At 40.9% G+C, this 13759-nt stretch overlaps 1 non-coding gene across 1 annotated transcript; it reads right to left on the bottom strand.

Moving 5' to 3' along the window:
- Positions 1-6103: 6103 nt before the first annotated feature.
- On the bottom strand, positions 6104-6176 carry TRNAA-CGC (transfer RNA alanine (anticodon CGC)). The gene has a single exon. It is a non-coding gene; the product is annotated as a tRNA-Ala (tRNA).
- Positions 6177-13759: the final 7583 nt, after the last annotated feature.

Genomic DNA, 13759 nt, shown 5'->3' with positions numbered 1-13759 from the left:
TCGGAGGCCATTTTCCACGTCAAGCTCGAGTTCCCCATGCCTTCTTCATCCTCAAGCTGGTCACCACCTTTCCGACATCATCTCAAGCTCCAACCCTTCCCCAACTCCTACAATCGAGCCACAAGTTTGATAGGACATGGTGAGCACCCCAATCCCCTACAGTTCCCTTCCTATGGCCGTATCTATTTGGAAGTTGAGCTCACCAAGCTCAACAATGACTGCTGCCACCATTGGAGGCAATGGACGAGCTTCGGTCATTTTTGACTTATCCTACGTGGTAGAGAAGGTCAAAGTGATGCTCTAATCCAAAATCCCCACCCCAAAAGCCACTGGAATCATTGCCAGAGAGATGCCCAATGAATACCAGAACTTTTGATCACATCCAGAAGTTCCGACCTTCAACTCAAAACTTCCGGATTAATCCAAGTTAAGCCTCCCAAGAACTCTTGTTCGGAACCACGCCCGGAAGTTCCGACCTTAATCCAAAACTTCCAGTTTAATAAAAATTAGCAACCCGAGAGCCTCATTCAGATCTCAACCCGGAACTTTCGACGGGTCAAAATTTCCGGTTCATATACGGAACTTCTAGAGTTATTGTTCATCAAATGATTTTAATTATTTACTTTACTGATAGCTTGTATATTTCATAGTTAATTCAAATGAACTCCAAAAATCACAAAACTAGTTGTGTTAGCTTCGTATTAGTATGAACTACCTATTAAAAATGTTGGAACTCAAGAAATGCTTTCTGGCAATTATTTAATTAATTAAATATGTTTCAGCTTAATTAAATCATAGTTAATTAATGCAGTGTCCTCAAATTATGAAAACAGTTTTGTTAGCTTTTTTGGTCATGTATTACGGTATAAAAATGCTAACCCTCATGAAATATGTAATATAAATACTGTGGTTAGTTAATTTGTTTAAACTTGTTAATTTCACCTTTAATTCATGCAATGTCCAAAATTAGTGAAACCATTTTTTTAATCATGTAACAATGAGTACTGTGTAGGAAAAGTAACCTGCTATCCTAGCCTAAGTTTGTTTAAGCTTGTTTAGCTTGTGATAATTGCAAAAAATTAAAAATAAATAATTTAGGGGTGAATCCACTTCAAAAAATCATTTTTAGTTAATCTCTACTCAGGAAAAATAATGGTGGACATTTCAAGTGCTCCCTTAACATGAAGTTAGTTTTATTGCACTCTCTTTTAATTAAATGAACTTTTGGGCATCACCTTGTTAATTTATTTATACCATGAGCATATGTGCTTCAATTCAAGTGAATCTTGTTGCATTATGATCTTTACTCAGTATCACATCCCCCATTAAATTTTCATGGCAATTGGGTGCATTTCTCATAGCATTTCATCTCGGTGATTGTGATGCATCCTTCTTTCTTTTAGCGATCTACGAACCGGAGAGCAACGAGAGTATTCTTGAGGTGGAACTTGATTATGATCTTGTGTGTGAAACAATTGAGCACTAAGGCAAGCATATAATCATATTTCACCTCATAATTTGGATCGTGCAGAGTCTAATTGATAAGTTATCGCTTTATGTATGTTATGCATGTTAGTGAGTTAAAGTCGGGTTTTGTGGGTAGGACCTATGTTGCTGCATTATCCCTACCTTGAGATGTTGATGTTTCCTATCCTTATAACCTTGGTATAACAATGTTGTTGTCTAACTTAAAAGGTTATCCGAGATGCTTAGCAATGCATATGCCATCGGTAGAAGTCGAGCGGTGATTCAACCATCGTTTGCGAGCTTAGAGCTTAATACTGTTCACAATGATAATGTTGATGTTGGGATGTATGAAATGTGAGGATGAGGCGAGATGTGAGCAGTGCTAGAGGCAGGTCGGGAGAGGATCCAAATTCCATAGACCGTTTGCATCATTTAAGTACCGACCGTTATTTACCGTTGGCTTTAGCACTTTCCATACTAAAACATATTCGTATAATGGACGAATGAGCCTATTATCATACGCCCTGGTGATGCTTGTCTTGTGTCTCTATGACGCGTAAAAGAAAAAGAATGAGGAGAAGCAAGGTAACGGGGAGCCGGAGGTGTCCGGGACATGTTTGCGGTAACCCCGGTGCCATAGGGATATGTGCAAGTGGGTAGTTGCGGGTATGAGAAAGGTTGTCTTGGGGACCGAGATGATGGACCCGAGCCATGTGGGTAAAGATGTACCCCTACAGGGTGTAAGATCAATTCAAATTATCGCACTCTCTGTTATGAGCATATTTAAATTACCACGCTCTCTGTTATGAGCATGCTTCTGCCCATCTGCATTAATCATAGAGTTTCTGATATTGGTATGTTATAGTATGTTGGGTTATGGTTGTGATGGTCGATGATGAGTTGAGATAGTTCAAGTTACAATTATGTTATGTTGTTGATCTCGGGATAGGAGGGTACAGAGGGTTAGGTGGATGCTCACACATTGGGTCTTCTGCTTTTGCATATGAACTCACTTAACCTTATAGCGGATTCCTTGCTAATACATCCAGATACATAATCTTTGGAGTCGGATTATTATATGTACCCAATATGGATTAAGTCTTTCGAGTACCTTTGTACTCACGCTGTTTGTTTGCTTTTTAGGTAGAGTTAGGTGCTGGCTACTTGAATTCCACCGAGAGCGGTGTAGTGGTGAGCAGTCACTATACTACTTCTAACACCGGTAGGTGGCAAGGCCAAGAAGAAGGAAAGGAGCAATGGTGCACATGGTTCACCGCACAAGAAGAAGCAAGCAAGCTCGCTCGCCCTTGCTGGGAAACCGGGTCGGCACAACCCACAGGGGAGGAAGAGATATGTCATGCCCGTTTTTCTCTCTCTGTGATCTCTCCCTCTGTTCTCTCCTTGCCATGTGGGTCCCACATGGCAGATTCCTCTCCATTGAGTCCACCCCTTCCATCTTCATAAACTCCTCGATTTGAAACCGTAAATTCCACGTTTGAGTAAAGGAAGGAGACCACGATTGCATGGTAACCGACGCCGCACTGAAGAAGAACATCAAGACAGGTGCAATTGCGAAGGAAAGCGATGAGGAAGAAGGAAATTGATGCCCTAAATTGAGGGCGCACAAGTCACAACAAGGTTAAGGCATCATATTATCACTTATCAAGAATCATTCTAAGATATACTAGTTTTGAAGTTAGTCGTCACCTAGCCATGAGGGTTTTAATTTGGACCGGGATAACCTGTGACCCGTCGTGTGCAAGAGAAGCGCATGACCCCCTTCCTTTCCTTTTTTAGCATGACGTCATTTTCCTTAATTGGCTTCCTCCCCCGCGATTCCTCTGCATGTATAGCAGCACATGCATCACGCGCCAAGTAAAAGCCATCACAGCATCATCGCATGCCCCTCCAATGCAACTTCTAGCCACCACGTGTGGAGCGGGATGAGCTGTGATCGTAGCATCTACCACCGTGTCTCTCGCAGTAACCCGCTTTGCTTTGACACCTAGTCACCATTGAAGGGCCCACGAAGATCTAAAATGATGGTACTCTGAAAAAAGCAAGAGGTCAAAACCCCTGTCCCCCTTGCCCTTCTTCCTCTCTCCTCCATCAACCTTCTTCACCTTGTGAGGCTTGAGATGTGCTCATGTCAACATGCTTTTCACGATGAAGAATATGAATAGTGGATGTGTGAAAAGTTATGCTTGGTAGCAACATCTGCGTAGAATGTGTTTGAACCTCAGCGAAAATTATATAGCAATTTTAGTAAATATTTGGTATCAACTTATGAGTTACCCAAGGACAAAGAAGTTGGAGGGATAGCATATTTGTAGTTGTGTACCGATTTTCTAAAATGACACATTTTATATTTTGTCATAAGAGCGATGATGATACAAACATAGCTGATTTGTTTTTTTAGAAAATCGTTTGACTACACAGAGTACCTAATACTATCGTTTTGGATCGTGACGCAAAGTTTTTAAGCCACTTTTGAAGATTACTTTGGAACAAATTAGGGACGAAACTGCTATTTTCTACTATATGTCACCCCAAACTGATGGTCAAACAGATGTCGTCAATCACACATTATCCATAATGTTGCTGGTTATTCTAAAGAAGAATTTGAGGGTGTGAGAAGAGTGTTTACCACATATTAAATTTTCTTACTACAGGTCGGTACACTCCACCACCAATGTAAGTCTGTTTCAGTTAGTATATGGGCTTAATCACCGTTCTCCTATTGATTTATTACCTTTGTCTATTTTAAAAAAAAACTTAATTTGGATGCTAAGAAGTGTGTGAATTTATTCTTAAGTTGTATGAAACAACTAAAGAGAATATATAGCACATGACTGAAAAGTATAGGATTGCTGTAAATAAAGGTAAGAAAAAAATAACCTTTGAACCAGATGATTTAGTTTGGGTGCATTTGAGAAATGATATATTTTTAGAATTAAGAAAATCAAAGTTGATGCCTAGAGCTGATTGTCTGTTTAAGATAATTGGGAAAATAAATGATAATACATACAAATTAGATCTACCTTTCGGTTTTAGGGTTAGTCCCACGTTTAACATTTCAGATTTGAAATCATACTTGGGAGAAAAAGATGAGCTCGAATCGAGTACGACTCCAATTCAAGAGGAGGGATGCTAAGGGCATCACTCCTTTGGATACGTACAACACTACTCCTCAAGAGATACAAGGATCAATTATAAGAGCACGTGTACGATAATTAAACTATCGGGTGAACTCATTCTTCATTGTTCATACTTTCTTGGATGAGTTGCTACTAAATTTTTGTGATGTTTTGTTGCTTATGAATATGAGAGAAGGATTACTAACTCACCTGGACATCATCGTTCGAAGGCCAAGTCTACTCGGACTCTAAGTCGAGTACTAGTTGAACTCCTAAGTTTACTTGAAGTCTAGTCGGACTCGAGCTCGAGGTCGAGTCACAGGACAGCACGTCAATAAAATTGGCATAATTTTTGCATACGGAGTCCAATTGAGATATTTTTGGACTTGCTGGAAAGCTTATAACGAGACCGTTCAGATAGATCTAGTCTCGACTATAGATTCCTTATAGTTTATTCAGAGTTGATGAAATAAAATGTTACATCACCGTTGTGGGTCTTATTAGGTCTTGTAAGCATGTTGGGGTCGGGGTCGGGGTCGGGGTCGGGGTCGGAGTATAAGATATGTACGCATCTCTCCACAGCTGCACAACCTTAGGTTTACCTACTTATGTTCCTCTATATATGCAGTAGACGTTGTAGTTTAGGATCAGACTTTACTTAGATTATTCTGTTTTAGACAATTTCACCGTATTTCGGTTTTTGGAATCCTAAACTCAAGTACTTCATTAGTAATTAGCAATATTCAGATTGCATCTACCTATTTTTGTTTATGTTCTCGATTCATTTGCAGAAAAAATCTTCTTGGCGAGGTCAACCGGATCTTGACACAATTAATAACCATAGAGTAGAGGTATAGTGATTATGAGAATTTTCGATCTATTCTGATCAAAGACTTTGGATCATCAACGTCAAAACTCCACCAATCAACCTATCATATTACCTTCAGAAGATCAGACAAACTCGCATCACGATATATTTAGTAGCAACTTATGTGGAGATTTTGTAGCAAATTTACGTATAACTTGCTAATATGATTTCATGTAACTTACCGGTACATATAGAATGTCTTGAAAATATATGAAATATAAATCTCATTTTATTGGGCTCATCGTTGTGTTCGTAAAGAAATACAAAACACGAACACCAGATGAGTCATGAGATAGACGTGATGGTACAAAGTAATGGAACGGACTAGTACAACGAAATCAACTCAAACAGCTCAACGTCAGCATTTCTCGGCCACGCTTTGGCCCAAAAGCCTATCCTCTTGCACGTTGCACCCTAGCCTTGTATGTATTGATGCAAGGTGGACATCTCTCCTCTAGATGAACTAGTAGGTATGTAGTTTGCAAGTAGGGACAAACCATCGCCTCGGAAGCGTGGAAAAGCGAAAAGAAATGGATCGGAGATTAAGCAGAAGACACGAACCATCGTGCATCGAACAGAAAAGATCTAGTTTCGACAGAAGATTAGACAGGAAGCAAAAAGGAAAAAACAATGGAGACGCGGGGAATCGAACCCCGTGCCTCTCGCATGCGAAGCGAGCGCTCTACCATATGAGCTACGTCCCCTTTGGTTGTAAGTAACAACGGTTCTTTTTTTATAAATAATTTAAAACTCTCAATGGTGCAAATAGGAAAGTCGCACCTGCGTCTGACCACCATTTCTTGAGCTTGGCGCACATTTCTTCAGGTAATATACATCATGTGGTCCTGGCCCTCCTAGATATGATTCTATTGTGCAACTAATTGGCATACTCTTAGCAAAATGGAAAGTGACTTATCATATAAGCGTCTACTCTGGTTTGTACGAAACACGACTCTTATTGTTGTAAAGCTTCTTTTTCTTCTTAGACCCCGTTTGATTGGTATATTTCTGGCATCTCACCACTAGAAGCCGGAAGCACAACCAGATTATTTTTCAAAGCCACTTCTTAGAAGTTAGCCTCCTCCAAGAGTTAGTTTTGAACTGGACCTGAGAAGCAAGCGAGGTTGGCTTTTCTGGCTTTTTCGGGTGGGGATAATCAGAGTAGGTGTCAAGTTAGTCAAAAATTGCCCACAAATGCCATCATATAAAAACTCTGAATCGGTGCGCTCGCGACGAAACGCGACCAGAACAGTAGACCCCACAACGGAAGAAACACTCTCGAGACCTAGGATTTCCACGTTGTTGCCGCCATCCACGCTGCCTTCTTCGGTCGACTCGCCTGCCACCTCTCGCGATCAACACCACCTGCTATGGTCGACGCCACCCACCGCCCATCGACGCCGCACCACTCACCGTTGCCTCCAATCCACGCCATTGCCATTGTCGCTGCTGGTAGATGCCGCCCACCTCCTCTTCTGGTCGACGACGTCCGTTGCCGCTCGCTGTCTACACAAATATTAACAACAGTTATTTAAACAATTGATAGAAACAAATACATTCACTCTAAATAGTCAAGGGCATTATAAATATTGCACACTTCATTCAGCTTAAAATACATCAGTAGGCCTTCCAAAAGTAGGATTGCCAAACGAATATCGCTTTTCCAAAGACAGCTTTTGAAAAAAAAATAGCTTCTTCAAGACCATCAGCTAGAAATAACTTTTGAAAAAGCCACAATGTCCCTCCTCCCTGATCATCTTATTGGCTCTCGCACGCCCAAAGAAACGGGACACGGAGACTTTTGAATCTGATCTATCAACTTCTAACTCATTTCAGCTATTGCAATCAATTTTCCTAATTTTAACTCAATAAACATGAATTTTCAACTCAATTTTTGGAACATTGAATTCAACATAAGACAAACTTTCAATTTGATTTGGCTATGCATTAACTTCATTTAGAACGTTGGAGTACAAAATCACTTCGAATTTGAGCCCTAGAAACTAATTTCCACTTTTTGCCGCGATTTTCTAACTTCCACTTACCCGGAGGTAATACAGCCCGATTCATTTGACAACATGAGCCTTTGCCCCCGACATGTCCACACTAACTATTTCTTTACAACATAAATATTGCAGAAGAATATTTAGACTTGGGTTGTCCAGCAAGTCTATTCACTGGTAATCTGTTATACTGTCCCACAAATCTGTGTCTCCTCCCCCCCCCCCCCCTGCTCCGCCAGTTAAGTTCCTCTTCTTGGTTAAGTATCAACTATCAATGCATCAAGCAAGCTTTTAATCAGATTATCCTTTAATCTGATCTTTGGGCTTCGATGAATGAACAATGAATTGGAGACGTGCATTCGGAGTGATGGCTTCTATATTCCTAACTAGTTACTCCTAGTTGTGTTCTTGATATATTATAACTTGGGCCGACGGTTTAAGCTACACCGTTCTTATCTTGTGACTTCATTTGAAGCGGTCCGTTTCTTTGTGCAGCAATTGTTGGGTGGAGATGAAAATGTTTTTCATTGATAGGATTAGTACTCTGATTTCCTTCGGTGAAAATGTTTTTCATTGCTAGGATTGATTAGTTTGTTACTGGCCTTCATAACCTTGCGGCCTCTTAATTGCAATGTCTTTTAATATAGTGAAAGTAAAAGGCGGCTTTGATGAACTGGACACGTGCTTCCTGAGTGATGGCTTCTATGTTCCTAGTAAGTCCCATTTTTGTTCTGAATATTCTAAAATTTGGGCCAAAGGAAAAAAAAAACTAGTGGCACTGTTGTGGTTACACTGTTCTTACCATTTTTTTTTTGGAGAACGCATTGTTCTTATCTTGTGAGCTATTTTGAATCGATCCATTTCATTGTACAGCAATTTGTTCAGATGCAAAAGCCTTGAGTCAGAAAAAATTAATAATGCAGTTTCTTGTAATGTTGAAGTTTCTTATAAGGGAGGGGAAGGGGAGGCGATACATTTCTAAATGCAGTTGTCAGATGACTAGAGAAAAATCGGAAAACTTTCGACTTTTCTTTAATCCGGATCGCCTGGTTGACCATATTTGTCCATACAGAGATATAAAGTATTCTAACAGAGTAGCAATCACATTTTTGACATCATCGTGTTCTGAATCTCAAGTTTGAACTACAGTCAACCCTGCCTTATCCATTTTTAGAGTGCTTGAAATGACTGCTAATACCTTCTTTCAGTTACATTTTTTTCTAACGTTCTGAACTTTCCAACTCTGTCTCATGATAATTTTCTGGTATAAATCTACCATAAGGACGACAATAGTTTCTGTAGATCACACAAGTGAGTGAGCAAAATGGGCGGTTTCGTCAGTAACTTCGTTCTGAGTATTGGCGTCCTGTGTGAAGAATGTGTTCGATGCTCTATCTTCCATGCTTGGGAAATTTCAGTATATGACATAAGGGGTTACTCAGACTCAATGTACGTGGAGCAGGGTGGCAAATCTTGAGATGCTCGTGAATTTTAGTGTCATATATTGAATTTTTCCTCCATGCTTGAATTACCACTAATTATATTGAATTATCATGTGATGGAGGTCGTCATGCATCGTTGGGCCGGTCATCCGTTATCTGCGCTTTCTTTAGTCTTCAGAGTAAGACCCAGCAGGAGGTGAGATTCAGACAAAATATTTGTGCACAAGGCTAGGTGAAAATGGATGAAACGCAAAGTAACGCAACGCTCTGATGTTCTTATTGTTCCACATGGACTTTGGGGCCGAAGTCGGCAGCATCTTTGAGACGTAAAAGATCTAAAGGCTAATTTATCCCTGGAAAAATATTTTGATACTCATGCAGAAGAATGGTAGGATCATCTTGTTATGTTGCTGACCCTTCTTCACGATGACACTGATTTGCACTGATCCGGATCCTCTGCAGCGAAGGAGTCACTACAGAGGATCTATAGTGATGAGAAATCTCAGCCATTCAACTCGTAGCAAATGCTCCGGATTGACTGCTACAGTATAAAAGCTCCTGCATAGCAAGTTGAACCATTATATATACAGTAAAATGATTAATTAATGTAACATACTGTAGTACAATACACATTTCACTGTGTAAAACAGTATTTCTCTACCTAAAACCTTACCTTAATACAGAGGATTTGGATCCTTTGCACCACCATGAGCAGCCAGTGGGAGCGCCAGTGGACAAGCTACTGGAGTAGGCAGACCAAGGAAGAACAGTGCAACTGTCACTAATGTTTTTTTCCCTTTTTTGCGGGGAGCAACTGTAACTAAATGCTATGAACGAACGGATTTGAACGTACCTCGTGAACTAGCATCTTGGCTCAGCCTCGATTCAATTCTCAAGCGGGTGTTTGAGTGTGTTGCGCGTGTACGTGTATGTCATCTTATAATCTTAAAAATAGAATAAACTCTCAAAGCCACAATTTTTTATCTACAAAATTGAAGTGATTTCACTTACATGGAAAAGCTGCTTGCGTGAATCCCCGTCAATGCTACGTGCACTTTCTCAACAAATCTGGACGTGCAGCCCGTAGTGTGTGTCGCAATGGCAGGGCAGTAACACTTGGAATTCTCCCTGGTCGATGTAGTCAAAGAAGCTTGAGATCTGGGCAGGTGTCCCAAGGACTGCCGCTAGGATGGCATCGGGGCAATCCTTATCGGAATGTTTTTCCATCGTCATCCTTATTTAGTTATTAAGAAAAAAAAATTTACATCTTTATTCCTATAAATTTTTTTGACGGGATTAGATCTCAATAGAGATGTAAAATAGAATTATAATTAATTATTTTTATATATTAACAATACATCTATAATATAAATAAGTAATTTATTGATACATACGAGGTTAATTAATACAAGATGTGTTAAATATCGTATGTTAGATAAAAAAAAAATAAGAGTAATTTACATTATATAAAAAAATAATGTAATGTTCGTATATTTATACTAAGAAAAATATATATATACATGTGATATGAGGATATAGCGGGGAAGTAAGAACATGAAACAACTTCTCATCCCGTCTCATATAAATTTGCAGAGATTAAATTTCTTTTATAGCTATCCACTGATAGAGAAATTTCTGTGAGTTATCGAAAAAAAGGAGCCATATTACCATCCCTAACTGCCGGGTGATGATCAACTCTGGCTGGCAGGTTGGGGATTGTTCCATTGCCGAATGGTGGTGCGTCAGCGTCGGCTGGGGATGGCATGATCGACCACGGTGCCGACCGCCGTGGCTAACAAATTGGGATTTTCCTCCAGATGGGGAGGGTACCTTCACTTACGCCCATTGGCATCCCTGGATGTATATAGCGATGGGAGAACCATCGCGATTCAGATGGGACAGTTACACTGTAACAATTGAACCATGTCGATGTCAGAGAAGAATGAGTCCTGGGCATGCAAGTAGCAAGGACTGCTGCGCGATCATCGACTCTGACTGGGACGACTGGGAGATCAGGGACGCTTCGGCTGCCAAGTGGGGAATACGCCCGTGTCGGCTCAGCCAGGGCCGTGCGCGACGGCATGATCAGCCGCTGAGCAACCGGACGGGGAAGGCCAACCATTGATTCGTTCATCAACTACTCCTGCTAGTGTACATAGCACAACACTGCAGTCGGCACTCTGCACACTGTTTAGCAAACAAGTCCGCACTCTGCACACTGTTTAGCAAACATGCACACGAAACATCTTCAGCTCATGTAAACCCAAATCAGATCATCTCGATCACTCTCATAGATCACATAAATTATGATAAATGAACATGAATCATCTATGAGGGCCTTTACTATGATAAATAGTATCATAGTTGAAATCCAACCACCATTAAAAGGATATTTTCGTAATCAAGCCATTATCTGTAAAATCCAACCACCATTTAAAAGTTAAGTAGGGTCTCTAGGTGTTCGTTCTAATCGGGATCCCGCTTCCAGAACAGCTTCACACCTAATTCAGAGTTCATGACTCACCATCCAGATGGCAGCACCGCAACCTGCCTGCGCCTGATGTCGACAAGCTGCAGCCACCCGTACACGCCGGCAGCATGTGCCAGAGCGTTCCGGTCACGAACCAAGCTGCATCTCTGAGGTTCGTTCTAATCAGGATCCCGCTTCAAGGAAGGCCCCTCCGTGCCGCCGCCGCCGCCCATCGCTCGTCGAACGCGCAGCAACACCGCTGTCCCGCGAGGTCGGACAAAGGGCGTCGTTTCCACTTGGTCATCGCCCGCGAGGCCACCCAGGGATGAGCGGGCAAGCAGCCGGCACCGGAGGTAGGCTATCGCGACACAATTTTGCGGTAGGCTATCGACGAGGGGTGCAGGAGCCGCCTGCCTGGATCCAATCGCGGTGCAGCCTGTCTACGAGCGCAGCGCCGCACCGGCAACCACCCGGCACTGGCAAGATGGCATTTTCCCAACGGCATCCTGTGGACGAGCTGCGCAGCAGGCGTTCCCGTCGATCCAATCGTGGCACTGTGGTCGGCCTCAGTCGCAGTGCATCGGCCTCAGTCGCCTTCCTCGCAAAGTGCGCCGCCGTGGATCGTCTTCCCTGCGTCGGGCCCGTACGTAGCCACCCGGGCGCGCGGCGCCGTGTGGCCGCGTGCAGCATTGTGGCGTGTGCAAGCGTCGCGCAATCGTCGGCCCGTCGAGCAGAAGAATCCAGGTTTGAACATGTTGCCTGGAGCTGAGAGTTGCAATGATTTGTCTCCGATTAGGATTTTGGGCAGGACTGAACATTTGTTGCAAGTCTGTTCCTTAATTGTGTTAGTTAGTTGAACTACGACTAAAAACAAACAGTAGTAATTAGTACTCTGCTCCTGATATGCAGTGTTAAATTGTCACGGAAACATTAAAATCGCGAGTCGTTTTCTCATTGTAGGCAATTCAGATTGGAATTGATGGATTATTGGATTTAGCTGGCTAGAAAATATGATGCATTTGTACATTGAAATCTGAATGTTTGCATTTTGAAAATTTGTTGTAGAATTACCTATTTAATAGACTGAAAATTATGCAGTAATTACGGTCCGTGTGCATGCTGATGAATGTCTGTTATTCTATTATACTATAAAAAACTATTTTTCGAAACATTTAGATTTTATTCTACAAGCAATTCATATTACAAACCATCTGAGTAGTAGGCTGAGATTCGTGCGGTTTTGGGCCACCTGTGAAAATGGAACAAAATGAAGCATTTTACACAAGCGATTCGTTATGTGAACCGTCTATGATAATAGACCCTATTATCACATACGTTTTACATAAGAAACTACATGTAAAAATTATTTACACATATAGTTCTTTATGTGAACCGTCTATGATAATCTCTCCATAAACAGCCCCTTCCAGCTGGGAGTTTTATTCAGACATAGCCCGCTGTGTCCGAACAGTAGTGCTCAAAGACGGTCAAGGATTTTAAAAATAGAGAGGAAAGATTTTGTTTTTTAATTCCTGAGATAAGCCATATAAGGTAAGGATATGTCATCCCTAGCTAACATTTTTTTAAGTTTAGATTTAGATTTAATGCTCAATTAGGGTTTAGATGTGATCTGGAGATGCTCATGGTTCTAGCCATTTAGATCCTCGAATTAGCTAAAATTTGTGACCAATATTGATTCAATTATGTAGATTCACATGATTCTAGTATTATATTTCAAAAATGTAGCTAGAATTCGATATTTTTAGTCTCTAGGAGGTTTTATCATGAATGGGAAATTTTTGGATATATTTAGATCTAGATCTAGATCTAGATCTAGATGGAGAGAGAGTAACGAATCCATATCGTTTTTAGCTAGTTGTCCCTATTGTAGATTCGATTGCGTAGATATATTATAATCATAACAAACCCAATTTTTCTATTTTTTTTAAAATCATTTAAATTATGATTTTCTTATTAATTAATTCATGTATCTAATTTTGTGGTTGAAGTTAAAGATGGACATAGCATAGATGTACGATACGCCAAGACATAGACCAATATACATCAAAGGACTTTCTATTTTTATTGAAGCCGCCAAGAAGTACGCTTTGAATAAGAAGACAAAGGAAATACATTATCCATGTTCTAACTACAAGAATCAGAAATTATGAGACAAATCAAGCATAATCAAATCACACTTGATCTTGAGAGGTTTTGTCAAGAATTACACATGTTGGTCCAAACACGACGAATAACGTACATGCGAACGAAACAATGACATTGCTACTGATCAAGTGGATGGTGATGATGAGGGAGTCAAAGGTGATACTAATGTTATGATGGATGATGATGCTAATTTCGATCTGGAGGGA

This window comes from Phragmites australis, chromosome 5 (assembly GCF_958298935.1).
Source record: "Phragmites australis chromosome 5, lpPhrAust1.1, whole genome shotgun sequence".
NCBI lineage: Eukaryota > Viridiplantae > Streptophyta > Magnoliopsida > Poales > Poaceae > Phragmites > Phragmites australis.
The sequence above is the reverse complement of the archived record's forward strand: the minus strand, read 5'-3'. Positions and strand labels throughout refer to the sequence as shown.